Below are 13,669 nucleotides of genomic sequence, written 5' to 3'. Positions count from 1 at the left end.
AAACAGAGTGTAGAAAGTGCTTGCCAGGGGCTGGGGGTGGGGGAAATAGGGAGAGCTTGGTAAAAGGGTATCAACTTTCAACTGTAAAATGAACAAGGTCTGAGGATCTGATGTATAACGTGGTGACTATAGTTCATAACATTGTACTGTATAATTGAAATTTGCAAAAAAAATGAACAAGTGAATTGCTTCATACATTGCCTATCACTAACACTCAAGGAAAGCAAGTGCCCTTCTCTCCCTGTTGCCACAGCCAGAGACTTTGCCAGACTGTGATCAAGTTGGAGAGGACTTTGATTCCCTAACATGAGCTGGTCTAATTTAAGATTGGAAATCTCACAGGGACAAGACCAGTGCTCCAATCGACCCCCATTTGTTTGACGACAATAAGCTTGGTGAGATGGGTGATGACGCTCTGCGTAGATTACAGAAGGACCAGGCTCCTTGTCTTCAGATGCTCACCCGCTCCTAGGAGAAAGAACATGGATGGAGATCAAAAACAGTAGTAACCAGGGGCCGGTCCCATGGTATAGTGGTTAAGTTCGGCACACTCCACTTCGGCGGCCCGGGTTCACAGGTTCAGATCCCAGGCGTGGACCTACACTGCTCATCAAGCCACGCTGTGGCAGCAACCCACATACAAAATAGAGAAAGACAGGCACAGATGTTAGCTCAGGGCCAATCTTCCTCAACAAAAAAGAGGGAGATTGGCAACAGGTATTAGCTTAGGGCGAATCTTCCTCACCAAAAATTAAAAAATAAAAAAAAATAACAGTAACCACAACAGAGGTGCAAAGGGCTAAATGAATAGTAGAGATAGTGAGTGGGACAGGGGTGCTGGGGAGGGAGAGACCCTAACATCTTGGTTTCATCTGGAAAGGTTTCATGCTGCCCAGAGACGAGACTTGAAGTTCCCAGAATGCACCATGCCTTCTCACTGTCACACTTTTGCACACGTGGCTCCTGTTGGAATGCTCCTGCCCTGTTGTCCACCTGCTGATCTTCTGCTCACCCTTCCAGATTCAGCTCCAATCTGGCGTCTAGGAAGGCAGCCTTGAGATCTCTGAGCAGAGATAAGCACTTCCTCTTAATTTGACCCCTCACTGCTCTAGGGGCAGACGTAATTACCCAAATGTTCAGGTGAAAGAACCGACTGTATGCAGAGCACTCTGCTAAGCTTTGTGGGGAATATCGGGACTGCCCTCAAAGAACGTACCAGAGCATGCTAGTGATACAGGAAAAACTACTGTTTTGGTTGAGGGTGGGAAATGTTAGGTTGAACCATATGAAATTGCCATTTTAGCAGGTCACAATGGCTGAGTATCAGCAATTCCACACGGTACAACCTCATTATTAACAAGGCAAGTTTGTCCCACAGCAATACCATTTTCCAGCAGGCACACAGCGTGTTCAGCTCGCAGAGTGCTTTCACATCCATGAGCTCGTGGGACCCTCACACACTCGCTGTGCTTCAGGCATTTTTCTTGTCCCCATTTTATAGATGAGGACACTAATGACAGAGTCAGTGAATTCCCCAAGTCCTCAGTCAGTAAAAGGCGAAGACAAGACTTGGACCCACGCATCCGCATCCAAATATGATGCTTATGTGTATCATTCAATGTTACTCAACTCTTCATGCTGAAGGGCACATGTGGAGGAAATCCAAAATACACAGGGAGTATCATAAAATTCAGAATTGTGCAAGGATAGTGTAGGGGAGGATGACAATTCCTCTACCCTCTAGGTCCTTCTGGCTGGTCTAAGAACTAAATTGACATGACATAGAATAACAGGAGAAACTAAAACAAAGTTTAATAACATGTATACACAGGAGAAACCCAGGAAAGCTGAGTAACTCGCCAAAATGATGGAAGCCGCCCCCTTAAATACCATCTTCAGCCAAAGACAAAGGAGGATGTTGGGGGTTCAAGGGGGAGGAAGGCAATTCACATGGAGACAGAAAAGCAAATGTTTGATAAACAAGTGTTTGCTGGGCCACCTATAGACAATGTGACCCGAGAGACAGAACTTTGATAAAAATGGGCTTGCTGGGCCGGCCCCGTGGCTTAGTGGTTAAGTGCACGCGCTCCACTGCTGGCGGCCCGGATTTGGATCCCAGGTGCACACCAACACACCGCTTCTCTGGCCATGCTGAGGCCCTGTCCCACATACGGCAACTAGAAGGATGTGCAGCTATGACATACAACGATCTACTGGGGCTTTGGGGGAAAAAATAAATAAATAAATAAAATTATTTTTAAAAAATGGGCTTGCTGGTGCCTTTCTGTCTATCTCATCTGCTTTATGTTATACTACAGTTATGTTATGGTATTAGCTCCTTCCCGGAACAGGCCTTCTATCTTAAATTCTTTTAGGTAGTTAGAGGGAAGGTCAAAGTTTCTTTCAGAGAATTCTGTCCTTAAAAATAATCAAGCCAAAGAGACACATTTTGGGGTGGCCAATTCTGATCCCCCACAATAGGAACTCATCCACCATTCATCCAGGCAATATTTATTGAAGAATTACTAGGTGGCAGGTACTGAGCTAGACAATGGAGATAAAGAAGTGAACCAGGAAAACCAGGTCCTGCCCTCTGGCAGTTTATATTCTGGCGGGGATGACAACCACAGCAAGTAAATAAATTAACAGGATGCTCCCAGAGAGTGACAAGTGCTGTGTAGAAAATAAAACAGAGCCACGTAGGGAAGAGTAGGGGGTGGGTGGGTGAGTGCAGCCATAGAGAGGACGGGCAGAGAAGGCCTCCTAGCCTGTACTCCGTGTGTGGAAAGGAAGGGACCAAGCAGAGCCCTGGGGGACAGCATCGCAGGCAGGGGACAGGGAAGTGCAAAGACCTTGAGGCTGGAATGAATTAGCGTGTCCAAGTCAGAGACAGGTCAGTATGGCTGGAGCAGGGGAAGGGGAGGGAGCCGTGTGAGACGAGGGCTCTGCTTGCACGAATCAAGTCCAACAACACTTCCTGGTGAAAGCAAGCTGTCACTCAGACTGTGAAGGACAGCCAGGGTTTGCAGAGGCAGCAAGCAAAGCAAAGAGAGGCTTCTGCCATCAACATGGTCTCTGATCTGGCTGAGTCAATGAATCAGTCATTGTCACCATCTAGGGTTTATTGAGGAAGAAACTTAACAGGTTTAGGCTGAAGAAGAGACATTTCCAGGGCATACAATCCTTGTCTTCATCTTCAAACATTTAATTGGCTGCTCAGAGAAGAGGAATAAAATTTGTGGCACTCCAAAGTGTTGAGTCTGGAACCTGGACCAATGGATAGAAGCTTCAGAGAAACAAATTTGGGTGCAACAGACAGAGAAAGAAATAAGCAGAGCTGAACCAAAAGAAAACAGGCTTATGCAGAAAGTAGGGAGAGTCCCAGCCCTGAAGGCATGCAAGCCAAGGCTGGGTGAGCTCTTGGGATGGATGTGGACGGGAGCTGAGCATCAGAGGAGGTTCAGAAAGGATCTCTTTAAGTCAGGTGGCCCTAGGTTGCAGTTTGCCCACAGCGATCCCTGCTGTGATGGTTGTCCCAGCATAATTGTTAATAGTGCTCTTTCCCTTCCCAGAGCTGTTCCAGAGTGGACGATAAATTATGTGGACCCTTAAGTCCCCCTTCAACCCTGAGACTCTGATTCTCTTCCCTACCCTGTCGCCTCTCTCCACCCTCTTCAGCCGCGGGACTTGCTTGAACATCACTTCTACCAGGAGCCCTGCCCTGTGCCCCCAGGCAGTCTGGTCCTTGCAGGGACACCTGTTGGTTTCATCTGCTGGGCAGCCCTTCTCCTGGAACACCAGCCTGAGTTTCCTTCTGGAAATCTACTGTCGATTCTCAGGGGGTGGGCGGGGTGGGCACAGGAGTCAGCCTGGCCAATTGGAGCACTCTGACCAACCTCCTGACCATGTAGTCAGTGTGGAGATTGTAGGCACAATCTGAGAGCCTGTGGAGAACAAAACCCACAGAGAGGCAATCTGAGCTGAGAGATGAAGCAGAGACATCATCCAAAAGCCACCATTTGAACACCAGGATTCAGCCATGCCTGAAGCCAGCCTACCTCCAACTTGTCACTTACCTGAGCCAGTAAGTCTCCCTTTTCATTAATCCAGTTGAGTGGGGTTTCTGTCACTTGCAGAGGAGAGACACCCAATCAGTCTGGCCTTCCTGCTCTGTGTCCTCAGAGTGCCCTGCTTTTGTCACTCTTGCTGGTAGGTTATGAGAGGTTTGGGGGATTTGATCGGAGACGTAAAAGAAACTTTCCACTCCAAACAAATGGACTGAAGGTATATTTTATTATATAGAGGACAGTAAAGGCGATAGTCCGCAAACAGATCCGAATAGGTCAAATAATAAGAGGGAAAAAACACCAGCTCGACTGGAAAGGGAAAACATCCACATCGGCTGAGATAGCAAATTCGAATAGGTCATATAATAAGAGGGAAAAACATCAGCTCGATTGGAAAGGGAAACACCAGATCAACTGAAGGGAAATGACATAAATCAACTGGAAAGAGAAACACGAGGTTGACGGAAAAGAGAACACACCAGATCAACTACTTCACAATAAGTCAATTACTCACAACATCCACGCCCCACTGCTGGGAGAGTCCTGTCAATTGACACGGCTGAGCGGGAATCACACGTCCTGGGCAAGGCGTCCCTTCCACAGGTGGAACTCGCACTAGGGCTCAGTTTCCAGCAGTTTTGGTACCATCAGTAATTTTCAGAGTAAGCAATTACAGAGTTTGCAGAGCAAGCATTTAGTGTTTTCATGCACAAATGGTTATCAGTGGCGTACGTGCACTGAGCCCCCTGGCTAACGTCCCAGCCCAGTAGTTGTGTACGTGCATTGTTTACCCTGGTTATCGTCACAGCCTGGCACAGATGGCCAGTCTGCCCCAGGCTGCAGTGCCCGAAGGGCCTTGAAATTTTCACACATTGCAACTATCTCCACGGGAGAAGGGCCAGTTTCCACCACGCAGAAAGCAGCTTTTATATTTCTTTTTGTGCTGGTGGCTATAGGTCAATGGAGCGGCCAAACATGGCTGTACTCATGTCAAGACATAGGTCCAACATCACATCTGAATTTCAACCAAAACAGAAGGCCCATGAGAGCAGAATGTCTGTCTAAACCCTCTCAATCCTGAGAGGAGCATGGCCACTCCCTCCCATCACTGGGGTCTCCACACCGGTGACCTCCATGGAGAGACCGCCCTGTCTAATACAGCGCTTGCCAGGATGCTCTCCTTCCCAGAGCATCTATTCTGTCACTTTATAACGTTTCACTGTAGATTACACTTTTGTTAGCTTACTGTCTGTCTCCCCACAAGAATGTAAACTAACAACTCACTTGTTACTAATGTAACAAGGGACCTTGTTTCTTGGGTTCTCCACTGTGTGCACGATGCCTACCCCAGTGCAGCATCCGGTAACCAGGGCGAATGAGTGAGGGAGTGAATGAATGAATGAATAGTGTTGGCTCGGGAATTAGATGGGATAATGAACGCAACAAGCTTAACAAAGCACCTTGGTAAGCGTAAGGCCTCAGTAATTGTTAGCTGCTCTTTCTACTGTAATTACCCTTCCTGAGTGTTAACCACACCCAGCACTGTGTCAGGCACAGTGATACAGCTAACACATTCAGAGCTATCGCTAAGAGCTTTACACACATTACTTCACTTAAGCTTCACAACAACCCCAGGAGGTAGGTATTATTATTATCCCCCATTTGCAGATAAGAAACTGAGGCACAGAGAGGTAAATTAACCTGCCCAAGGTCACACAGCTAAGTGGCAGAGCCAGGATTGGAACCCAGGAAGTCTGGCACCAGCATCCATCACTTACTCAGTAACTAAACAGCCTCTGCCTTGTGGAGATAAGTCAGGCAGAGACCCTGCTTCCAGCAAGTGGATCAGATACATGAACTAGAGTAAGTGCCCCGCCCACAACTGCCTAATTCATTCATTAATCACAGTATGAATTCATCGCATTTGGGCCACAGAAGCGCAACTTACTCTGTCTCCGCTCCGTGGTCAGTCAGCATGAATTTACCCTCATTTGAGCTAAGAGGTCATTTAAGCGGTAATTTCAGCCTCCTGCAGTGCTGGGGGCATCAATGGAAGAACAACCTTACCTGAGATCTTTCCTCCGAAGGTTGGCGGGGGAAGAGGCGGGAGTGCAGGGAGGGAGGCAGAGGGGGACTGTTGATTATACTCAAGATTATATTTGAAATAATTTATAAAGTGTCACATGGAAAATGGGCCTTTAAATGGAGCCTGACGCTCCTTGGAGCGGCCACATCTCTCCTCCCACCCGCGAGGAATGTTCTGGCTGCACACTCTCCCCTCCTCCCACCTCTGAGCAGTGCACAGGCACATTTCGGAGGGGCCGAGAATTATATCAAAATTACATTGCTCTCGCTGTCTCTCGGACGAGTGAAATGGTTCACTCTCATTGGCTCCTAGAGGCTCAGGGGACAGGGGAGGGTTAATAACAATAACGCTATGTATTCACGGAGCACGGTGCAGCAAGGAGCCCCTGCAACCTTACCTTGCGGCAGCCTGTATTATTAACTGGTAACTGAGATTTCAGCCCTAAGTCACAGGCTGGAATGAGGCCCCTGAGGCTAGTGAGAACTGAAAGCAGCTTCTAAAAATGGCTAGATCAAAGGGTTAGTGCTCTGTCTGAGCAGCCAGCATTTCCTCGGCCCCCACCCTCCTGTACAGGCCCTCCTTCCTGTCTGAAGGTCTCAGTGCCTTCACCTGTAAGATGGAGCTCAACAAGGGGAAGGCACAGGGGCTCTATCAGTTAGGGATGCTTTCCACCGCCGGTAACAGAACATCAGACTAACACAAAGAATCAAGGGGCTGCCAGAATTGATTTAGTAGCTCAGTGATGTCAGGGCAGTGTCCCTGCTATTCTATGGTCCTTTACCTCATGGTTATAAAATGGCTGCTACAGCTCCAGGCATCATGCCCACATTCCATGCAGGATGAAAGGCAAAGGAGAGTAAAGATAACTCTACCTATCCCTTTTACCAGTAAGGCAAAAGCTTTCTCAGAAGGCCCACCCACGCTCCAGCTGACTTGTACTTAAATCTCATTGGGTAAAATAGGATCACATTTACACACCTAGCTGGACTTGGGAGGACTAGAGGGTCAAGACTCCTGGGTTCCCTTTCCTTGTTCATACCACTAACTCCCCAAGGGTTTGGGTGTGTCCAGGAGAGAGTCTTCCAACCAAAAATCACGTAATCTGAAATAAGAGTTCTAGCAATAATAATAATGTCAAACATTGAGTGAAACTTCACTGTGCAGCAGACACTATGCCAAGAGCTTCACCTGCGTTATCTTATCCAGTCCTAACAACCCCGTAATGCAGGTGTCATTAATATGCCCATTCAACAGATGAGTAAACTGAGGCCCCAAGTCCTGCCCTTGCCCAACTTCACACAGCGAGGAAGTGGAGGAGCTGGGATTCAAACCCGGGGAGTCTTACCAAGGCCGCAGGTTCTTAACACAACATAACATTTTTCCTCTACCCATCCCTTATCCCGCTTATCCCTATTCCCACAGCAAGCAACCCTATGGGGTGAGCATTGTCCTCATCTTTTACAGATAAGAAAAGCAAGTCTCCAAGACATTACACGATTGACCTAAAGCAACCAGCTGGTAAGTAAGTGCTGGAGGCTGAATTGGAATGGAGCCCTCGCTCTGAGGCTGGCTCTTGCCACGATGTAACGCTGTGCAAAGGTTGTGCAGGGCAAGGGCCTGGGGAAAGCTCCTCACCCTGTGTAAGCACTGCCAGCAAGGCAGGTTCTAGAAAGCTAATCAACGCAGACTCTTGGCCTTTCCTGCTAACTCTGGAATTTGCATGGTGAGTAACAGCCTGGGGAGGCGCATCCTGAGAGGGCTTTGCTCCCTCGGGGGTGCCTGTGAGGGGCGGGGGTGCTGGAACAGGCGCGTCATGACTGGAGACTGACTGACACCACAGATCAACCTGCACCTCAGCCGGCTGTTCTGGGGCTTGGGGCGGGCGGTGATGGGGTGCGGGAAGGGAGACTTGGAGCGCCACCGCCCCCTCTGGGACTCTCAGTTGGAACAGGAGCAGAAGGCAAACCGGATGATAGCGATGGCTTCCCGGAAGATAAAACCCAGCACACTGGTCTGAGGAATTCTGGAAGCCTGACCCTTTGGGGCCACCATTTACGGCTATGCAGTGTGCAGACTCCCCCGCCAAACGTGCTGGCCCTGCGAGCCTCCCCTTACACTCCACGGCAGTCCCACGTCCGGCCACGCTCCGTTCTTGGGATGCCTTGCAGAGTCTAGAGGACGCTCGGGAGATCCGCGTGCTCCACGTCAGCACGCCCACCTCCTTCAGTCTACACATCCCCTCGGGCGAGGAAAGAGGGGCCCGGAACAAGGTGGGCTCCTTCCTCCCTCTCCCCAGGCCCAATACTCACCACCTCGCAACTGCCAACTGCCTGGAGACCCCCAGGGATATTCCCATCATGCACTTTATCCTCATTTGCATCAGTCCCCAGGAGCAGCCCAGGAACCCTGGGGCACCCTCATCCTCTGGACTCATCCTGATTCGGTTCTGCCCGTGGAGAGGTCACCCCTACCCCAGGAGCACCCTTTCCTGCTTTATTTTGCTCCTCGGCCCTCATCCCTCTCTGAAATTCTCTGTTTTACTTATTGATTTGTCCATTTTCTCCATGAGTAAGCTCCATGAGGGCAGGGATATCAACGCCTTATCCCAGTATCTTGAAGGGTCCTGATACATGGCGGGACTTCAACAGATAGTTGTGGAACAAATGATCTAATGAATGAACGAGGAACGAGTGCAGTAATGGATGCCTCACTGAAAGCGGCTCACAGAAATGTGCTTATTTATATCACAAGAAGCGCAGAGGCAAACTGCTTCCAGGTTGGATAAATCGGCAGCTCCACGACGTGCGGAATCCAGCTGGTTTCTCTGTGGTTCTCCTGGCTTTCCCATCGAGCCTGCAAGATGGCTGTCCCAGCCCAAAGCATCACACCTTCCTGCAAAGATGTCCAAAGACAGGAAGGAGCGAGGCTCCGCCCTCTGCCCCTTTTTAAGGACGAGGAAAACTTTCCCAGAGGCCCCCAGCAGCCTCTTTGGGCAATTTGTATCACATGACTGTGCCTCAACCTGCCATTGGCCAGAAGAATGGGATTACCTGGTTCAGCTACACCAATCAGCATTCAGCGCCCCCCCCAAGCTGGGGAGGGGCTCAACCTGGGCCCCCGTTACCTGAACAAAACCTGGATGCTTTGGGGAAATGATTATGGGGGAGGCTGTGCGCAGTATCTGCTGCGGATGCTTTAATCTTAAATGCAGTCTCCTCTTTAATTGTGCTTGGCGCGTGGGCAGCGCACTTAATTGTTCCCCAATACTTTACCGCCTCTTATTCTGCTGTGTCCCTCACAAAGCCCTCTTGAGGAAGGCGTGGCGGATAGTGCTGCCAAGTCACAGGGCAGGAAACTGAGAACTAAAGGAGCTGACATCACCGGGTGGTGGCAGACCCGGAACCGAGTGCCACGTGTCCCACACCCAAGTCAAGACTCCATCCATGGTGTCCTAGTCAAGGGCTCCTTTATGTAAAGAGCTCCTTTCCTCGGGAGAACCTGAAATCTCTTCTCTCTCTCTCCATATATATATATATAAATCTTAGTTCTTTTCCATATCATTACTCTCATTCCATGTAACCCCTATAAAACCGACCTGCCTTGGGGGCCTGCCTCGACACAGTCTTTCATTTGACACAGTTTTGTATTCTAAACTAATAGTCTCTACACTGTCTTTTTTCTTTTGAAAAGCAACTGCAATCCTTACTTGTAGTCTCTCACAAAACTTCTGAAGAAGGAAATTCTATTTGTAACTCACAACAAACATCCCACAACTCCTCTTCCCCAATTCTCTCAATATCTCCATGAACCCGCACCCCACCACCTAAAAAAAGTTCCTCCTCTCCCTTTCTCCAAACTTCCCCAAACTCTTGCCCAGTCTTGGTCCATTTTGACTCTTGTCTTTCTTCCATTTTCTCTCAGCCTTCAGATGTGTCATTTTGGCTTGGAGATGTATTTCTCTGCAATTCTTTCTCGTCCCAGCATACATCAGCCCGGCCAGCCTGAGTGATTCTCTTTCTGCCCCAACCCACTACTTCAGCCCTGCACAAGGGCCCAGGAATCGCCCTGACAGAGACAGAATCCCCCTGGCAGCCTGGGGAGGGAGGGAGGCTGTGCCATGTCACATGGTGATATTTATTTTTTGTCCCAGTCACAAGTTAGAAGTTCAAGGAGCTTCTCGCACCAGTGCTGCCTCTAGGAACACCTGGTGAGGAAGGACATGGTAAATGAGAAAACATCCAGATGTCCCCCCCCACCCGTGGTGCCTTTTCATGGTCTAAAGAGCAGTTCCTTTTAGACCGTCTTATCTAATCCTCACAACAAGCCTGTGAGTGACCGTTATGCTCATCCCCATTTTACAGAAGAGGAAAGTAAGAACCAGAGAAATAGAGTGGTTGGCCCAAGGAAAGAGCCAGAAGGAGACCTAGAACAATTCTGGCACAGAGCTATTGCATAATAGCTGCATGGATGCACGCGTGAATGGGTGGATGGGCGGATGGGTGGATGAAGGACTCCCAAACCCATGCATGTTTCACCACATCACACTCTCCCCAAGACAAATGCTGCTTCTGAGAACTACCCCAAAGATCGCTTCTCTGAATTGCCTTCTATGTCACTGCTCCCCTGGCTGAGATGGCAGGACTGGATTGAAGGTGATTCCCTGGCAAGAATTCCAGAAACTATTTTGACAGTGGCACTAGATTCACCCTGTAGCCCCACAATCAGGGGGCACCTGGGCCCCAATCCCTAGATTGCCCCTCTCCCCACAACAAAGGCCATTTAGCAACCTTGGCCCTCTGTGGGTCCAGCCCCACTCACGTCAGACACAGGGCGAGGACTGAGCCTCAACACGATGAATTTAAGCACTGGGCACTCAAAGTGTGGTCCCCAGACCAGCAGCATCAGCAACACCTGGGAACTTGTTAGAGCTGCAGAATCCCAAGCCCCATTCTAGACCAACAGGATCAGAACCCGCATTTTAACAAGATGCCCAGGGGACTCGCAGGGCTGACAGCAACCTCCAACCTTCATTCAGGATACAGCTCACGGTCACCCATGCCACTGGCTTGACCTTCCCTGCCCCTCACTTCTGCAAGTAGTTTCGCCTTGTTTCCAAGAGAGATTCCTACCTACGTTCCACTTATGATAACTATATCCCTGCATTGTTCCCTGTAACTACGTGCTTTTGGGGGCCCCCTGCCTAGCAGCCCAGACTCTCTGGGGCTGGGAGCCCCAGTCTAACATCTTGCAGTCTTATCAGGAGAGAAAGCCTGTTCCTCTGTCTGTAGATCATGGATAGCCTTGAGAATTAAAAAGACCTGAGTGTGAATCCTGAATCCACTATTTTGCTTGATGTAAATTGCAAACCCTCCAAGTCCTACCTGTAAAATGAAGGCAATAACCCTCTGTTGCAGGATTTTTATGAATATTTCCTGGATAACAGAACAAAAAGCCATTGGCCCCAGGTAGGTGTTCAGTAAATGTTAGTTCTGCTTCCCTGCCCCTCCCATAGATGACTGTGACAAACCTGCAAACAGACCTCCATGGTCCTGAATTTGTAAATCAGTGATTACTCCTCCAAATCTGCTAGGTTGCTCTGGGCTGCCAGTAACAGAAGATCTGACTAAAAGTGGCTAAGGAATTTATTATCTCACACAACAAGAAGTCCAAATAAGTCCAGGGTTGGCAAATTCAGTGGCTCAACACCACCTTCAAGGACCCAGGTGCTTGCCTGCTTTCTGCTCTGTGATCTTCGGCATGCCTTATGGGCCCAAAAAGGCTGCAGCACTGCCAGCCATCACACATCACATCCAGGGAAAAAGAAGGAGTTTCCTATCATGTATTTTTGTTTGTTTGTTTGTTTGTTTTTTAGGTTTCTGGAACAACAGACAATAGATTTCCTCTTGGTTCCCTGGGCCAAAATTGGATCATACACCCATGCCCGAACTATTCACCAGTCTGGTCAATAATGGTCTCCTTCATGGGGCTGAGAAAGGACCCAGCATCAAATGAAGCACATAGTTTCTCTGAGCAGGGAAATAAGGTAGGGGAAGCTGTTGGTTCACCAATCAACAGTGTCTGCCACACACCTGCTTGCCAGGGTGGCCTTCCCAACACGGCCTCCTACACAAAAGCACCACCCAGGGCTCAGGCCACACTCTGAATATCCCCATCCTGCCTATCGCACTGGTTCTCAAACTCACCTGCACCTTGGAATTGCTTGCAGAATTTTTTTTTCCAAATACTGGTTGCCTGGTCCCCATTCCAGAGATTCTGATATTAATTGGTCCAGAGTGAGGCTTGACCCTGGGGATTATTTAAATCCCCTGGGATGAGCTCATGTTTGAGAACCACTTGTCTACACCAGTGGTTCTCAACCTTTAAGACACATCAGAATCATCCCCAGAGTTTCTGATTCAGCAGAGCTGGTGTGGGCCCTGAGGGTTTGCATTTCTAACAAGTTCCCAGGGAATGCTGAGGACGCTGGTCCGGGGACCAGGCTTTGAGAACCACTGGTCTAAAAAGTACCATATGAATCACTTGGAGAATCGTGCTAAAATATAGGTGCTGGTCCAGCAGGTCTGGAATAGGGCCCAAAAGTCTACATTTCCAGTAAGACCCCAGGTGAGGCTTGTCACCCAAACTGTGTGGCAGGGTCTAGAGGAAGGATCAGCAAACTAGGGCCTGCGGGCCAAATCCAGCCCACCGCCTGTTTTTGTCAATAAATTTTTATTAGAACCCACCCTCACTCATTTATTCACACATTGTCTGTGGCTGTTTTTCCCACAACAGCAGAGTTGAGTGGTTGCAATAGGCCACACAGCTTGCAAAGCCGAAAATATTTACTATCTGGCCCTTTAACAAAAAAGTTTACAGACGCCTGGTCTAGAATAATCACGGGCTCTCAAACTTGGCTGTACGTTAGAATCACCTGTGCAGTTTTAAAAGCTACTGATCCTATCCCTAGAGATTCTAATATAGCTGGTATGGGGTTCCGCCTGGGCATCCAGATTTTTATAAACTTTCCAAATGATTCCACTGTGCCTTTGGGAATCCCTGGCCTCCTGGACATCCTCCCGGCCCCTGCAGCTTTGCCAGTCCTTACGTCCGGGGCGTCCTTCACTCTGGCGAGGCTCTGCTCTCAGGCATCTGCTTTATCAGCTGCTCCAGTTAAACAAGACAGCCCGGCTGGGTCCTGAGCTGTGCCCTTCCCCAGGACGGCATTTTGGAGGCGTTTCTGCTCATATGGATAGGTAAGGTTTCACAGGCTCATTTGCAATAAATAAATGGACATTCCCATCCCTTCTCAGCTAACCCTCATCCAGATTGAATTTGCTAAAAAGTCCATCCTGACCCCCATCCCTCTGAGAGAGTCAACATTGTCTGGACTGAGCCATGGCACAAAGCCACACACCAGGTGTGCTCCCGAAAAAAATGCTAATTGTCCTTCCTGGAAGGAACGAAAAGAAAGAGAGTTACTGGCAACAGGAAGTGGGTTTTTAGGCCTCCGTTTCTT

General features: G+C 49.0%; 1 long non-coding RNA gene across 1 annotated transcript in view; it reads right to left on the bottom strand.

The window, feature by feature from the left end:
* Nucleotides 1-276: 276 nt before the first annotated feature.
* Nucleotides 277-13,669, bottom strand: part of LOC147913737 (uncharacterized) — a 42,495-nt gene continuing 29,102 nt past the window's right edge. Inside the window, exon 3 of the long non-coding RNA XR_015556362.1 lies at nt 277-468. This is a non-coding gene — a long non-coding RNA (uncharacterized LOC147913737). The remainder of the gene's footprint in view (nt 469-13,669) is intronic.

This window comes from Ceratotherium simum, chromosome 25 (genome assembly GCF_057802395.1).
Source record: "Ceratotherium simum simum isolate JZ-2026a chromosome 25, ASM5780239v1, whole genome shotgun sequence".
NCBI classification, from domain to species: domain Eukaryota; kingdom Metazoa; phylum Chordata; class Mammalia; order Perissodactyla; family Rhinocerotidae; genus Ceratotherium; species Ceratotherium simum.
Note: the sequence above shows the minus strand (reverse complement) of the source record. Positions and strands in the feature narration are given on the sequence as shown.